Raw genomic sequence first — 14,482 nt, forward strand, 5'->3', positions numbered from 1 at the left:
CCCCGACTGCCTTTGCCATCGCATTTGGCAGAGAATCCTCTTCTGGAAGCTTTCTTGCCGTTAGATAAACAAGCAGAAATACTGAACCGGTGCGCAAATGAATAGGAAATATCTCAGTTCCAAAGGATAAATCTATCATGAGTGGAGAAGGTATTCAGGCAAAACATTTGGTTCTGCAGTCGCTCGGAGGATTGGGCCCATGCTATAATTAATGCCACTAGCAGTAAAAGGACATTAGGGATGGCGCGCATGTTGATTATTTCTTCATTTTGTTTATCCAAGTTTCCCCGCCTTGGAAGCTCTGTGGCTATTGCCAAAGAAAGCCCCGGAGACAGAACGTTAGCCGCTGCTCCTGTATGTGCATCATTACCTTGCTCCAAACAAAGCACCCCCCACCCCACGCCTTTTTTTTTTTTTTTTTTTTTTGTCAATAGAGGATGAAAACATTATTGGATTCAGGAGTTCATAGTAGTCCTGTATGCAGCTGGGGACAAGGGGATAGATTTATGAAATGGACCATTTCAAATGGCATTATCTTCCCACAGTGAGGTACACCTTTCATAAATCATGGGAGAGTGCTCAGGAAATAGAGCATTTGTTATTCCTGCAGTACATTGTATTTGCATCCCCATAATCGCGGTGAGGAAGAAATTCTCAGATTTTCCTTTCCTGGACTTGAAAAAGCAATTAATACCCTTGCAGTCAAATTATAAAGAAGAAGAATTTAAATCAAAAGAAAGCATACTTCAGATAAGTCAAGGGCTGTGCTTTTACTACTGTTTGTTTTAAAACATGGTGACTGCTCGGTTATTTAGGTTTTAATTTAGTGATGGTGCTAATTAAGTTCTTTGGTTTTATTTTTCACTGTAAACATGACATTGTATTCCAAAGAATAAGGTAGATGAATGTGGCTCAGGTGCGAAAGAGAGTAGGGTGCTGGCCGACCTGTCCTTTCCTCTCCTTGCCTCTCATGCTCAGCAGTGGATGGGTAATTATTTTTCAGTAAGCCTAAGTCCAGGCTATGTATGGTAGTGTTTCTAACATGGAGACTCCCTTCCTTTATAGTAGCCTGGATGTGATTTGCATGGAGAAGCAAATGGTTCTTTTTTTGCATACAGTTAAACTTGATACAGTTAAACTACCTGGTGGTGGTCAATTTTCCATAAAGTATTAGGCTGTTTAAATATCTACTATTTCCAGCACTGTCAGTGTACCCTGAAGAATTACCCATTGCTGGTCAGGGGATTCAAAGTCATCATCCTGACTGAAAGTCAAGAGCCTCTGCACAGTGTGCCCCTCCCAGGTTCCTTCCACACCCTGGAGAACAGTCCAGGGACAACTTGTAAAACTGTATTGCATTCATTTACAAATAAGTCTCTTTCCACAAATGAAAATAGTTATTATTGTAATAGAAGAAAATTTGACTTCTTTATCCCTTTTTTTATTTTGGAGGGGACATTAATGAAAGCGGCCATTGTGGGGTGAACCAACGGAAAAAGGAAGACCTTTCTCTCTGTCTCTCTCACTGTCCACTCTGCCTGTCCAAAAAAATAAAAAATAAACTGCATTCTGTCAGACAGTTGAGAGGAAAGGTACATTGCACAGGCATCTCCATCTCAAAAAGTTTGAGACATGCTTTTTCATCCATGTGGCTTTGGAGATTAAAATTGAATAAACACAGATGAGGACCTTGAACTTGGCTAGCTGAACTCAATGGTCATCACAAGACATGAGAGGAAAATATCTCATTGTTGAAATATTTTGGGACATCGTTGGGCAGGCAAACATGAGCTAAAGATTGAGAAATCTATTCCTGCACTTCATTCTTGCTGCCGAGAAGGGGCTGATTCCAAAGGCAGTGGCTGAAGGCCAAGGTCAAGGGCGGCTCCTGAGGACATATCCTGCCTGTCCTCTTTCTGCCTGCCCATCCCCTCCTCTCACCTAAAGAAATAAGGTGTTCATTTACAAAGATGCAGTAGGGCAGTTTGCGATCTGTATCAGACGTTGGTGTGACGCTTGCTTTTGTTTTTCGTTGCCTCTTTCGGTTCTGTTTCCTATTTTGTAAAATGAGGACACTGGTAACAGCCAGTCGAAGTTGCTCTAACTGTTAGCTAGACAACAAGTCAAGGTGGAGGCACACAGCAGTTACTAAAAGCAAGTTAGCATTTATCAGGTACTTTGTAAGTGACATACGCTTAGTGTTGTGATACACAGATAACCTCTGGCCTTTTCTCTTTAATCATCAAGATGATTCTGTGAGGTAGTCATTATTACTAAGGTACTCTAAACTCGTACAAAGCCACCCAGGAACCAAATCCCGGTCTCTGACAAAACAAAGGTTGTCTTCTTATTCACTACCTATTCATCTCCTGGGACTGCAAATCCATTATCCCAGGTCAGTTACCTGTCCAGGACTGGAGAAAACCTAGAGGGAGAAACAAGCAAACACTCCGGCACAGCAGTTTGCCACGCTGCTGAGATACCCGAACTTCAAAGCGATGTGCTTACCCAGCTTTGTGAGATCAGCTGAGCCCTGGCTGTCTCTGTCGCCTCACAATGGATCAAGTCTGAAAATCAAACAGAATAGTAGGAAATGTCTCCCTTCTGCATGGCTCGTCAAATGCCTTGGGCCCAGCTGGAAAAAGTCAAGCACGGTGAGGGACACCCGAGCAGTAGCAGGTGTGCTGTTGTGCTAGTGGGCCCAGCAACGAAGGGCGGTCCTGCCAAGACTGCCCAGCTTCCTGCTGCCCTTGTGAGGCCCTCTTTTCTACTGGTGGGTTAAATGGCTTCTTGGTGGCCCAGTGGAGTTAGCATAGCTTCTGAAAATGTGGCATGTGGTCCCTGAGCGGAGGCAAGTGCCCAGGAGAACCCGAGAACCCAGCATCCCTCTTACCTAAGACCAGTGCTGTGGACTCCAGAGGCTTGATTCTCTGCTGTCAGAGGGTCTGTTTACAGGCCCTTTGCCAGATAGTTCAGAGACCCATGAAGAAAAGGAAATTTGAAGACAGACAACAAACAGAGACATATCGATTTCTGAGAACCGCTCCTGAGTTTTCCTTGCTATGGTACTGTCAGCCTGGAAGGAGACTTCTGTTGAGTTTGGATTGATTTGTGCCTCCCGAGACTCATCGCTGAGTATCGCACCCTCTGAGTGGTCTTTCCTACCCTTCCTTTCCAAGCAGAGTTGGCCCCTGTGGTTGGGACTGTCTGCTTCACCCGACTCTACCTTTTCAGCCTTCTCACATTGAGCGGAGATGATCTCTTGTCGGTTTCATCTGCCCAGCTGTGAATTCCTTGCAGACAGGAATTATCCTGTCTTCACAGTGCTCGAAACATATTTGTTGCATCAGTGACCAGAATCAGATTCTAAACAGGTGATGGGAGCAAAGGTCACAGTAATATTACACCTAGAACACCTCTTCCTGGAAAAGCTGGTGGTAGAGATGAGATACGTGAGCATCTAATTTTGACCTGTCTCGCTGCAGCCAAATCAAGTTGTAATCTTGAGTCTGGTAAATAGCCACGCAAGCCATCTGAATGCAGTGACTTCTTCCACTTTGGAACTAATGGCGGGTCACCAATCCGCTTACTTGGGGAGGGGTTCAAGCATGTGGGGATTGCGAGTCCTGATAACCTCCCGATATACTTGAGCCGCCCTGGAGAAGCCCTGCTGCTTGTGAAACTGGCTCTCAAAAGCCCTGGGAAGAAGGCAGCGTGACCCTGCAGGCGAAAATGGGGACACCTTGACTTGCCCGTGTAGCTGCTGCCCCCAAAACTCGACTGTTTCCAGAACATGGGATGGAGAGCTGATGGAAAAGTGCTGGGCCTGAAAATCTAGAGCAAGAGGCAGATGAAAAACAGTGAGCCAGTTCTTCCCTCATTTTCTATGGGATCTCAAGTCATTCTTAGATGAATTCTGGTTGTTAACGCTCGACATCCAGGAGTGGATGTGTTTGGAAACCAAAAAGTAATTTGAATTGAGCAACTTGAATATGCGTCATTGGGTTGATTTTTTTAAAGGAGAATCTCAGATGTCAGAAATAGAAGCTGTTTGTGCACATGTCACATTTACTTTTTTCTTAATTTTCTGCTTTCTGAAGTCTCCCTTCCCAAAAGATCAAATTAACATTTGAAAGTTTATACCCTAACCAAAAGTTGGGGTTTGGGATTTTTTTTTTAATTTAATTTTATTTTTTTAGTTTTTGCCTGAAAAAAAAAAAAGAACCTCTTTTAATGCCACTGGTACAGCTTACCTAGCCTGCCACCCCTCCCACAGCATCTTGACCGGTTTTCCACTTCTTGTTTCTTCTGTTGTGTTCCCTATTTGGTCCGAGCTCTGGCTTTATTTCTAAGGAATTTCTACCGCAGGCGTCTTTTGTTGACTGCATGTGTGCCCTCTTATGCTTCCCTGGGTTATGGTGCCATCCCTTTCACTTGTTTCATTCATTGCTTTCCGACACTCTGAAAGTTATTTTTCTTGAGGGTTTTTTTTTGTTTGTTTGTTTGCACATTTGTTATGTCTTTGCAAGACAGGAGTTAGCTTCAGTTAATGTGCTTTGAGCATGGGAGTGGGGTGGCAAGACTTCATCTCATAGTCACTTCCCTTGTGACCTTGAAAATATCATTGCCTCTGACCTTGCATTTTCTCATCCTTCCCTTCAGGCTAATTAAAACCCATCTCACCTTCCTCACAGGCTCGTTTGGGAACACAAGAGAACAACTAAACTGTACCGTGCTTCCAACATAAGGTCTGTCTAGAAACATAGGGCCATTTAATTGACTTCCTTAAATGAGGTGCTCACATACTAAATTCATCAAATGTTAAAGGTTTGCTTATGTGGAAGTCAGAGGAGGGAGGAAGGAGAGAGAGAGAGAGAGAGAGAGAGAGAGAGAGAGAGAGAGAATATCTTCCATCTATCGGTTCACTCCCCAAATGCCTGCAACTGTGCAGCACCCACGGCTGGCCAGGCCGAAGCAAATACTCCGGAACTGCATCCAGATCTCTCACTTGGGTGGCAGGGACTCCAGTACCTGAGCCATCATCTGCTGCTTCCTAGGCGCATCAGCAGGAAGCTGGGTTGGAAGAGGGGTAGATAAGACTCAGGCCAGCCCTCCGATAGGCGATGTGGATGTCTTTAATGGCAGCTTAACCTGCTGCACACAACGCCTGTTCCCCAGAGTCTTCAAATTAACCTCACTTTATTTTTTCCTTTCTGGAAAATGTCAGCCTATTTTCTCTTCTGTATAAAGTTCCCAGATGGACAGAAAAGGGCCAAACTAATTCTTACACTTCTTTATACAATGGCAGTCTCTCTCTCTTCTTCAGGAGAAATGTAGAAGTCCTTTAGCTTTTGGTCTGAACACAAGCTGCAGACCTGGAAAATTGCTTGGTGCCTTTGTTTTCAGATTGTTAATGACTAGCTGGGCCTCATGGATGAAATAATCCACAGAATTTTACAGCGGGCTCCCAAGCAACTCACATACCAAGTTAGGTTCTGATGTAAGGAGCGAGTGTCAGGGCAGGTGTGGGGGTGCAGTGGGTTAAGCCACTACATGGGATGCCCCTCTGGTCTCTGCTTCTGCGCCTGGGAAGCAGGAGGTCCTGGCTCAGGTACCTGAGTTCCTGCCAGTCCTGTGGGAGGTCTAGATGGAGTTCCTGCCTCTTGACTTCAGCCGGGCCCAGCCCTAGCTGTTGTGGTCATTTGAGAGTGAACCAATAGATGAAAGGAACATCTCTCTCTCTCTCCCTCCTCCTTCCTCCCTCCTCTCTCCTCCCTCCTCTCTCCTCCCTCCTCTCTCCTCTCTCCTCTTCTCTCTCTCTCTTTCTCTCTCTCCCTCTTTCTCTCTTTTGCTTTCTCTCTTTTCTCTCTCTCTCAAATAAATAAATAAATAAATAAATCCTTAAAAACAAAAGTGAAATGCAGTACACCCAGTGAGCTTTTGGGAAAGTGCAGGTCATATCCTGCCTGGAAGACCCGGGTGAAATCACGCCTTTGGAATTGTTAGTGCACACACTGCGTGCATTCTGAAGAGGTGATTTCTGCTCCTCGGTCCCATCTTTGCCTCCATAAGCGAGTAAGTTAGAAAAGAAAGGTTCTTTTGAAAACTATTATACTGCTCAATAAATCCTTGCCCCAAAAAAAGAAGAGTTGGGGAAAAGAATGTACATTAGTCTTCCATTAAAAATAGATCAAAAAAGTACCCAAAAGAAAAAACCCCACAACAATGAAATAAATTAGAATAATACAACTGGAGGCCAGCAAATAAGTTTGCTAAATGTTGTGTTTTCTCAAGCCACTCAGATTCTTAACTTCCTGTTTCTGCCTGAAGCAGTGAAGGCAGGAACATTGTCATTAGCTTCAAAACCCTTTTTCCCCCTTAGCCCCTAGCTGCAGTTTCTTCCCCCGACACCTGCCCTACCCCCAGCCATATCCCTGCATTCGTGATGGCGCAGGTGCACCTCACTGTGGAATGTCAGGAGAAGGAGTGAGCTACCTTTCTTTTGCTACTTGCAGGAGAGTGGTGGGTGACCAAGGCAGTGAATGCGGAGTCGAGGGTGGGAACCTTTGGGCTGGGGAGCCCTCGGCTGATGAGCTGTCTGGACCAGCTTTTCAGGACAGTAGCGCAAGTGTGGGTTCATGTCACGCTCTGATCAGATAACTCCTGGTCATAATAAGCCAGAGGATAATCCCTTGCGTTGTTCAATAAAGTAATTGCCCTGTCCTCTCACCGAGCTCCCAAAGAAGAGCCAAAAAGAACATGCTACCCAGATGCTATTTATAACAGTTTTTACCTCTTGCCTCCAGGGCCTAAATTGGAATCCTAATTTTAGATCCATAAAAACGAAAATATATGTAGAAGAAACTCCAAAATACAATATTCCAGGATGACTCATAAAACATCCTCTGAACGGGTTCAGGTTGATTTACCTCTCTGTGGCTATTTAATTATGTCATTGAAAAAACACCAGTAATTAAATCATTATTTCCCTGGCGTTCATTCCAAGGGCGTTCTCAGAGGCAGAGGCAGAGGGAAGAAGGATGGGGCAGTGGAGGCCCGGAGGCTGGTGTGGAAGGAGGTGTGGAGGCCGTGTGCTCAGAGGAGAGCTCACATCTGTCTGTGCAGCCGCATCATCTCCTCCTACTTGGCCTCTTGTAGTCTTGATTTGCTCAAAATGGGGGTAACAGCGTGTACCTCCGTGTTTTGTAGTGAAGCAGGCGTGTAGACTGCTCAGTCCTGCCGAGTGTTAGGCTAGCCCACAAACAGCTGCTGTGCTAACTATTATATTCCTGTTGTTACTGTTCCAGACACCTGTCACTGACACCAGCAAAGCCCCTCCCTTTCAGAATTTTCTCGAGTGTCGTCACAGTGTTGCATGGTGCATTCACACCTAATGGTTTTCAGAAGATGTGTTGTTTGTGGGAGGCCAGACTGGAAAAGTACACTTTCTTATGAGTAGCCTAAAGCTTGAACCAAAGTGGCATTTTGGTTTTTGAAAACTTCCCTCAGCATGGGGCCAGCCTTGTGGCACAGTGAGCTAAGCCACCACTTGAAATACTAGCATCCCATATCGGAGTGCTGATTCAAGTCCCAGCATTCTGCTCTCCATCCAGCTCCCTACTCATGTGCCTGGAAAGGCAGCAGAAGATGGTCCAAGTATCTGGTACTTGCTGCCCATGTGGGAGACCTGGATGGAGTTCCAGACTCCTGATTTTGGCCTGGCTCTGTTGCAGCCATTTGAGGAGATAACCAAAGGCTGGAAGATTCTCCTTCTCCCTCTCCCCCTCTCTCCCTCTCCCCCTCTCTCCCTCTATCACTGCCTTTCCCTCTCTCCATGCCTCTCCCTCTCTCTCTCTCTCCCTCTCTCTCTGCCCCCCCCCACATCCCTCCCCCTCTCCCCCCTCCCTCTCTCCTCCTGGTCCTCTTCTCCCTCCCTCCCTCTCCCCCTCCTCCCTTCCCTCCTCTCTCCTTCCTTCCCTCTCTCTCTCCCTCCATCTCTCCCTCCCTCCCTCCTTCCCTCCTTTCCCTCCCTCCCTCTCTCCTTCCTTCCCTCTTTCCCTTTCTCCCTCCCCATTGTTCCCTCCCTATAATCCCTTCCCCACTCGCCCCCTCCCCTCCCCCTCTCTTTTTTGCTCTGCCTTTCCAATAAATAATTGAATAAATCTTTAAAGAAAAAAACAAAACCCTCCCCAGACATGGGAGTGCCTAGCCCCCATCATGGCTCTGCTGCCTGTTTCATGGATGTCCATGACATGGCTGATCAGTGTCCTTGATCTCCTGATCTCTCCAGTTCTGCTCATCTGAGAAGCATGCTCTTTGGGGCTCCCCACTCTGGGAAAGGTTCCAAAGCCAGTACATCAGAGGAGCCCCCCTGGGACCTGTGGTCAGCACAGCTTTGGCCCTTCCACATTGCTCTTGGTGTAGTTCCCATGGCTGTGTTCGTGTCATAACAACAGTGACTTTGCAGGTGTAGTCTAGGTGACTCATCAACTGAATTTAGGAATGGGAGATCCTCCTGCATCACCAGGGTGGGCCCAAGGTACTCACAGAAACTAACTGTGGCTGACAGCAGAAAGGAGGGACGTTGGCACTACAGCTGCATAGAAAACAGGGCCCTCAGTCCTATTTCACAGGCTCCTGCCAATGACCTGGATGAGCTTGGGAGCCTCTTGGAAAGAGCCGAGGCTGGCTGATACCTTGACTTTGAGCTGATGAGAAACACCACTCGAGCCCCAACGCTGCCTTGACTTCTGACCCCCACCAACTGCATGATGGTAATTGGATGTGGTGTTCAGGTTCATCATATCTGCACACATTGCCGCAGGGCCCTCCATGAGGTGGGCTTCATCCAGGCCTCAGCTGCTCAGATATTTCAGTCCTGTTCCTATTGTCCCCTCCCAAGAGAAGCTGTTCCCTCATTTAATACAATTGCTTCTGCTTGATTGTGAGTGTGTTCAGAGTCCCACGCAGCCTAATTATTGCTTTTGACTAACCCCAACACATAATGTTGCATGTCATGCTGTACTACTTTTAATTTCACAGATGAACACATTTCTATTCTTCTAATCCCCTTCTCCGAGTCTCATGTTAACTCCATCTGGACAAAGCATTGAGGTGTGCGTATGGCTTCTCCCAGCTTAATGCCACAGCTACTCTAGATCCACTCTGTGAAGCAGATACACAAGTGAAAGTTTTCTCTATTAAGAAAAGCCTTGTTGGGTGTACCCTTCATTGTCTGACCTGAGAAATCTCAATTGTGGATTCCAGCACAGCAGTCTATACCTATATAAATTTGCAACACTAACTCTTACTTTCTTAATAGCATCTGGGAAATTTATTTGATGTTTCTCATATCCCAGGTAAGGGATATACTAAGGGCTTTTCATGCATTGTTTAATTAGTACACTCCCATTTAACAGATGGGAAAACTGAGGCTTGTGCACTTTCCAACACAATGCAGCTCTAAGTATAGACATTTGAGCTCAGACAATGACATCAGAGACAAGGTTCATTTTCCTTAACAACAACAACAACAAAAAGAATGATTCACTTATGTATTTGAAAATCAGAGTTAGAGAGACAGACAGACAGACAGACAGACTGATCTTCTATCCGCTGGTTTACTCCCCAAATGAGCACAACACCAGGACTGGGCTAGGCTGAAACCAGGAGCCTGGAACCCGATCCTGGTCTCCCATGTGGGAGGAAGGGGCCAAGGAACTGGAGTCCTCCCCTGCTGCTTCCCAGGTGCACTAGCAGGAAGCTGGATCACAAGTGGAGCAGCAGGATGCTGGCCTCGCAGACTGTGACTTAAACCCATTGTGCCATGATGGTCCCAGAGACCATGTTCTTAACCACAAAATACCACGCGTTTTTGTTTGTTTGTTTGTTTTGGTTTGGTTTTGGGTTAAAAAAAAAAGAAAAAAAAAAAACAAAAACGTGAGATTGATTTCAGTTTGCCTGACTTGATAGGCTGCCTGTCTCGTCCATCCTTTCCCACTGTTGCCTCAATCTTTCCCTGGAGTTGTCTCCAGCTCAGATGCATCATCAAGTGTGTGGGGGGTGGCATTCATCCATCAGTGGTCTTTTCCTTACAGAACAGTGGCCTGCCGTTGTTCCGAAAGGAGGCGGCTTGTTGCCTTATCAATTCTTGATGAAACTGGCTGTTAGTTGGGAAAGCCAAGTTATGGCAGGTGCAGTTTAATTAGAGAAAAGACAAAGGAGAACCCTGACTAAATTGAGGTCTAATTTTTTGCTGCTGTTCAGTTCAAATATTGCACAGGCATACAGTCACATATTTAAATCTGGATCTTTACCTATGACGTACACACACACACACACACAAACTTTAGATTTCTAAATTCACAAAAGGTGGGACTTAAAATTACTTTTGTTATATTGTTCTATGGGCTAACAATTTAGAGCTGGAGTCCTTTATCCTTGGGTGAGTACTTCCTGTATGCATTTTAATTATGGTCCCTCTTAGACATTCACAATGATCAGATTAAGAGTTTTCAAAGGAATCTAACATGATCTACTGGCATCAGTCCCAGGACTTTGGGGAAGATGAAGACAGTTGACAGCTTTGGGGAAAGCTAAACCCTTTGCGGTTACTGCTCCAATTGTCTCCTCTTGTCATCGTACAAGGTGTTTGTTGGTGGTGTTGGTAGCCGAGGGCCCAGGGCCAGCTGGTGAAAACTTGCATCCCATTTGCTATAAACATCCAGTTCTTCCCAACCCCTCTTAGACTTCTCCCTTGACTTCACATCGTGTGAACTTTGTTTCAGGAAGGAAGGAACAGGTAGCAAGTGTGGACGGAAGTGAGAGGAAGAGGCCAGACAGAGCTGAAATTTTTATTTTCAATTCTCAGTGACAACTAACCCAGCCCTAACTGGCTTAGGCTAAAAAATTTAGAAGAATGGTTTGGTTTACAGGAGTGGGAAGCTCGGGAGTCTATCTGGCATGGTTTGATCCAGGTGATCGAATGGCATGCTCCTAATTCTGTGCCTCCCGTTTCTCAGCTGTCTGTGCAGGAGGGCGCACAGCCACTGGGATCCCACATCCTCCAGGTTGCAGGAAACTGATGATGGAGAATAGGTCCTTCCGCACAGCTCCTGCAGGAGTCCTGTGGGTGACTCTCATTGGCCCCCAGTGCATCCTGTGTACACCCCAGAGCCAATCGCTGAGGCCCTTCCTGGACCTGGGATGAATGCCACCTGGAGCTGGTGGATGGGGTCTACGTGGCCCAAACCATGAAGACTTGGGGGGTGGAGTCAAGAAGCCAATGCCTGCCCGGAAAGCGGAGGGATGGATATTAAAAAAGCAAAATCAACAGGCATCTGTTGCAGCAGGAGACAGTGGCAACCTTGATTTTTTTTAACTCCAATCTGAGCATTCTGCTCCCGCTTTTCCCTCACTGAGAGTGAAGGCTCTCAGTAGTTCATAGCAATGACGGACTCCTAGGCAGAACCTGCAGCTCCTTCACTCTGTGATCCAGCCCCAGCCTGGCCTCCTCAGTCTCGTTTTTCACTGTTCTCATCTGAACTCCCTGCCCTCCCTGTCACCTGTTTGAAATCTCCCCGATGTCCCCACCGCAGGATCTTTGTGCAAGCTTTGCCTCTACTCATTTTTTTATAGTTCAACCCAGCTGTCACTTCTTGCAGAGAACCCTCCCTGATCATGTTAAGTTATTTTAGAAGCTCTCACTCTTCTGTGCATTTCTGCTCTACGGCAATGGACAAAGCTGTAACTTCACATTTACTCTTATGTTTATCAATGTTTTTCCACCAGACAGTAAGCTCCACAAGGCATGTGTTCCCCAGTGCATCCTTAGTGCCCAAGAGAGGGCTTAGTGGACAACAAATGTATATTGAACGAGTGAGCCACTGAACAAGTGAATGAATAAGATACTTGTTGAAGCTTCTAGACTAATCAGAGGGAAGCAGGAGCCAAAAGGGAACCTGAACCTGGCTCATGGGATCTTTGGGCCAGTAAAGGGTTCATCAGAGTGACACAGTGCTTGGGGCAAATCACCCATTTCCCTGATCTTGCTTTGTTTCCTTACATTTTTCAATCCCCAGTTGTAGTAGTTGGTGGTGGTGATAGTAGTGGTGAACTTGGACATAAACCCTGGGTTGATCAACTCACTGACATCCAAAGATGAAGCCCTGTGTTTATGACCAAGCCGAAGAAGTCCAATCTAAGTGTTGGCGCTGGACTGGACTGAAGTCTGTGCTTGGTCTACAGAGGATAACAGATGGGCACAACAAGTCAACAGTGCAGCCACAAGTATGTACATTTGCTAGGGTGAAGGGAGGGTGTTTAACCTACTTTAGAGAACAAACTCTTTTTAAGGGCTTCACATACTAATTGTATGCAAATGGATGCTGCTAATTGCAAACACAAGATTCAAACCTCGTCAAATTAGAAACCTATTCATCAACAGTCCCTTTAGGACCTCTGCTCCCTCTTTGCAGTTTAAATAGCTGTTTTATGGCTCCAACCTATTGTCTTTCTAACTCTCCATTTAATCATTGGCTTCTTATGGCCCCAGGAGACTCCTGGAGACTGTATGCCCCTGCCTTTTGCCTCAGTGCCCAGCTCAGCCTAGCTTCAAGACAGAAGCATTTACTGAGGCCCTCCTCTCTGCCGAGCATCCCCATAGGCAGTGACGATAGGGAGTGCACACATGAGTGGATCAAGTCCTTCCTGGAGTATCTGCTCTCATCACCCAGTTTCAGACATGAGCCAGCACTTCCATCTCAGCTCACATGCCTCCTACCCTGAGGTTTGCTCAGCTGGATGGGTGATCAGTCTACATTCTACTCTGTTGCATTTACTTGGCACTTTGCATTTCTGCCTTAAATTGTGTTTGCTTTATTGATTAATTCAAGAGTCACTTACTGATTGATACTGAATGTGAGCCTCTGTGCAAAATGTTGTAGGGCACACAAAGAAACAAAATACTTGGTCCTTTCTTTTTCTTTTCCTTTTTCTTTTTCTTTTTCTTTTTCTTTGACAGGCAAAGTGGACAGTGAGAGAGAGAGACAGAGAGAAAGGTCTTCCTTTGCCGTTGGTTCACCCTCCAATGGCCACCACAGCTGGCGCGCTGCAGCCGGCGCACCGCGCCTATCTGAAGGCAGGAGCCAGGTACTTCTCCTGGTCTCTCATGGGGTACAGGGCCCAAGCACTTGGGCCATCCTCCACTGCACTCCCTGGCCACAGCAGAGAGCTGGCCTGGAAGAGGGGAAACCAGGACAGAATCCTGCGCCCCAACCGGAACTAGAACCCGGTATGCCGGCGCCGCAAGGTGGAGGATTAGCCTAGTGAGCCGCGGTGCCGGCCCGGTCCTTGCTTTCATATCTTATTTCTCTTATTCACTTGCAACGTAAGTCAAGGCACAGGCCAAATCTTATTCATTTTCTAGTCATCTTTTCAGTTTCATTTTTAAAATCTTCCATAAAAAGTCTTGGCAGAGTAGGTATTATTGCCTATTTTTTGGATGGATGGATGGGTGGGTGGGTGGATGGATGGTCAAATGAATGGATACATGGATGGATGAGTAGATGGATGGATGGTTGGATGGATGAATGGATGGATAAATGATGCGCAGATGGATGAATGGTGAAATTATTATGTTTTACTGAAAATCTGCAATGATATCCTAGTGGCTTGCTGAAAATAATGTGGTCACCCAGGCATACACTTTCCCTTATGTGGTTGTGGAGCATCAGCTAAGTGTCAGGCCCATGCCAGGGGCTAGCAATAGACACATAAGTAAGAACAAATAAAGGATAGACCTGACTTCAATGAGTTTATTATATGGCAGCATAGATGCATTAACAAATTCTCGAAAGGAATAAGGAGTATATGGTTGGCACCATAATAAGAAATGGCGTCAAGTGCTATAGGAGGCAGAGGTACTTACCGATTTTTTCCTTCTTGCTCAAGAAACTGTAGAGAAGAGGTGACAGTCGAAGTCTTTACTGGATTTTGCCCCAAAGATAAGGGAGGTGCTGCAGTTAAGGTCCTTGGGAGGACACTGCAGGTATCAGAGACCAGGACTGATATGGTAGAGCTGGAATGCCGGGGCTCAGGGGATGTTCAGGGCACTTCTCATAGGGGCCATGCAGTGCCACTCACTGCCTAAAGTAGAGGCTGCTCACACAGGGTCAGTGGATGCTGTCCAGAGGAGCACTGAGGCAATGAGGCGTGCTGCGACACTCGGGTCCAGGGTGAGGCAAGCAAGGGGTCCCAGTTCCAGAGACAGAGAGCTTGATCCAGAAGAGTCTGTTTTTTTACTGAAACACAGGGGAGTGGATCGGTCAGGACCAAAGTTAACCTCAGATATGGACCTTGTGCTGAAGATGGGCTAACTAGACTTTTTGCAACAAAATTTTTCGCATTAGCTTTTTTTCCAACTTGATTTCACTTTTAAAAGTAGTGTTTTTTTTTTGTTTTTTTTTTTTTTTTTTTTTTTAAG

At 46.1% G+C, this 14,482-nt stretch overlaps 1 protein-coding gene across 2 annotated transcripts in view; it reads left to right on the plus strand.

Annotated features, from left to right (window-relative positions):
- WWOX (WW domain containing oxidoreductase) overlaps positions 1-14,482 on the plus strand; it is a 1,022,922-nt gene that overhangs the window by 775,178 nt on the left and 233,262 nt on the right. The window lies entirely within an intron of this gene.

Source organism: Oryctolagus cuniculus, chromosome 18 (assembly GCF_964237555.1).
Source record: "Oryctolagus cuniculus chromosome 18, mOryCun1.1, whole genome shotgun sequence".
Classification (NCBI taxonomy): Eukaryota; Metazoa; Chordata; class Mammalia; order Lagomorpha; family Leporidae; genus Oryctolagus; species Oryctolagus cuniculus.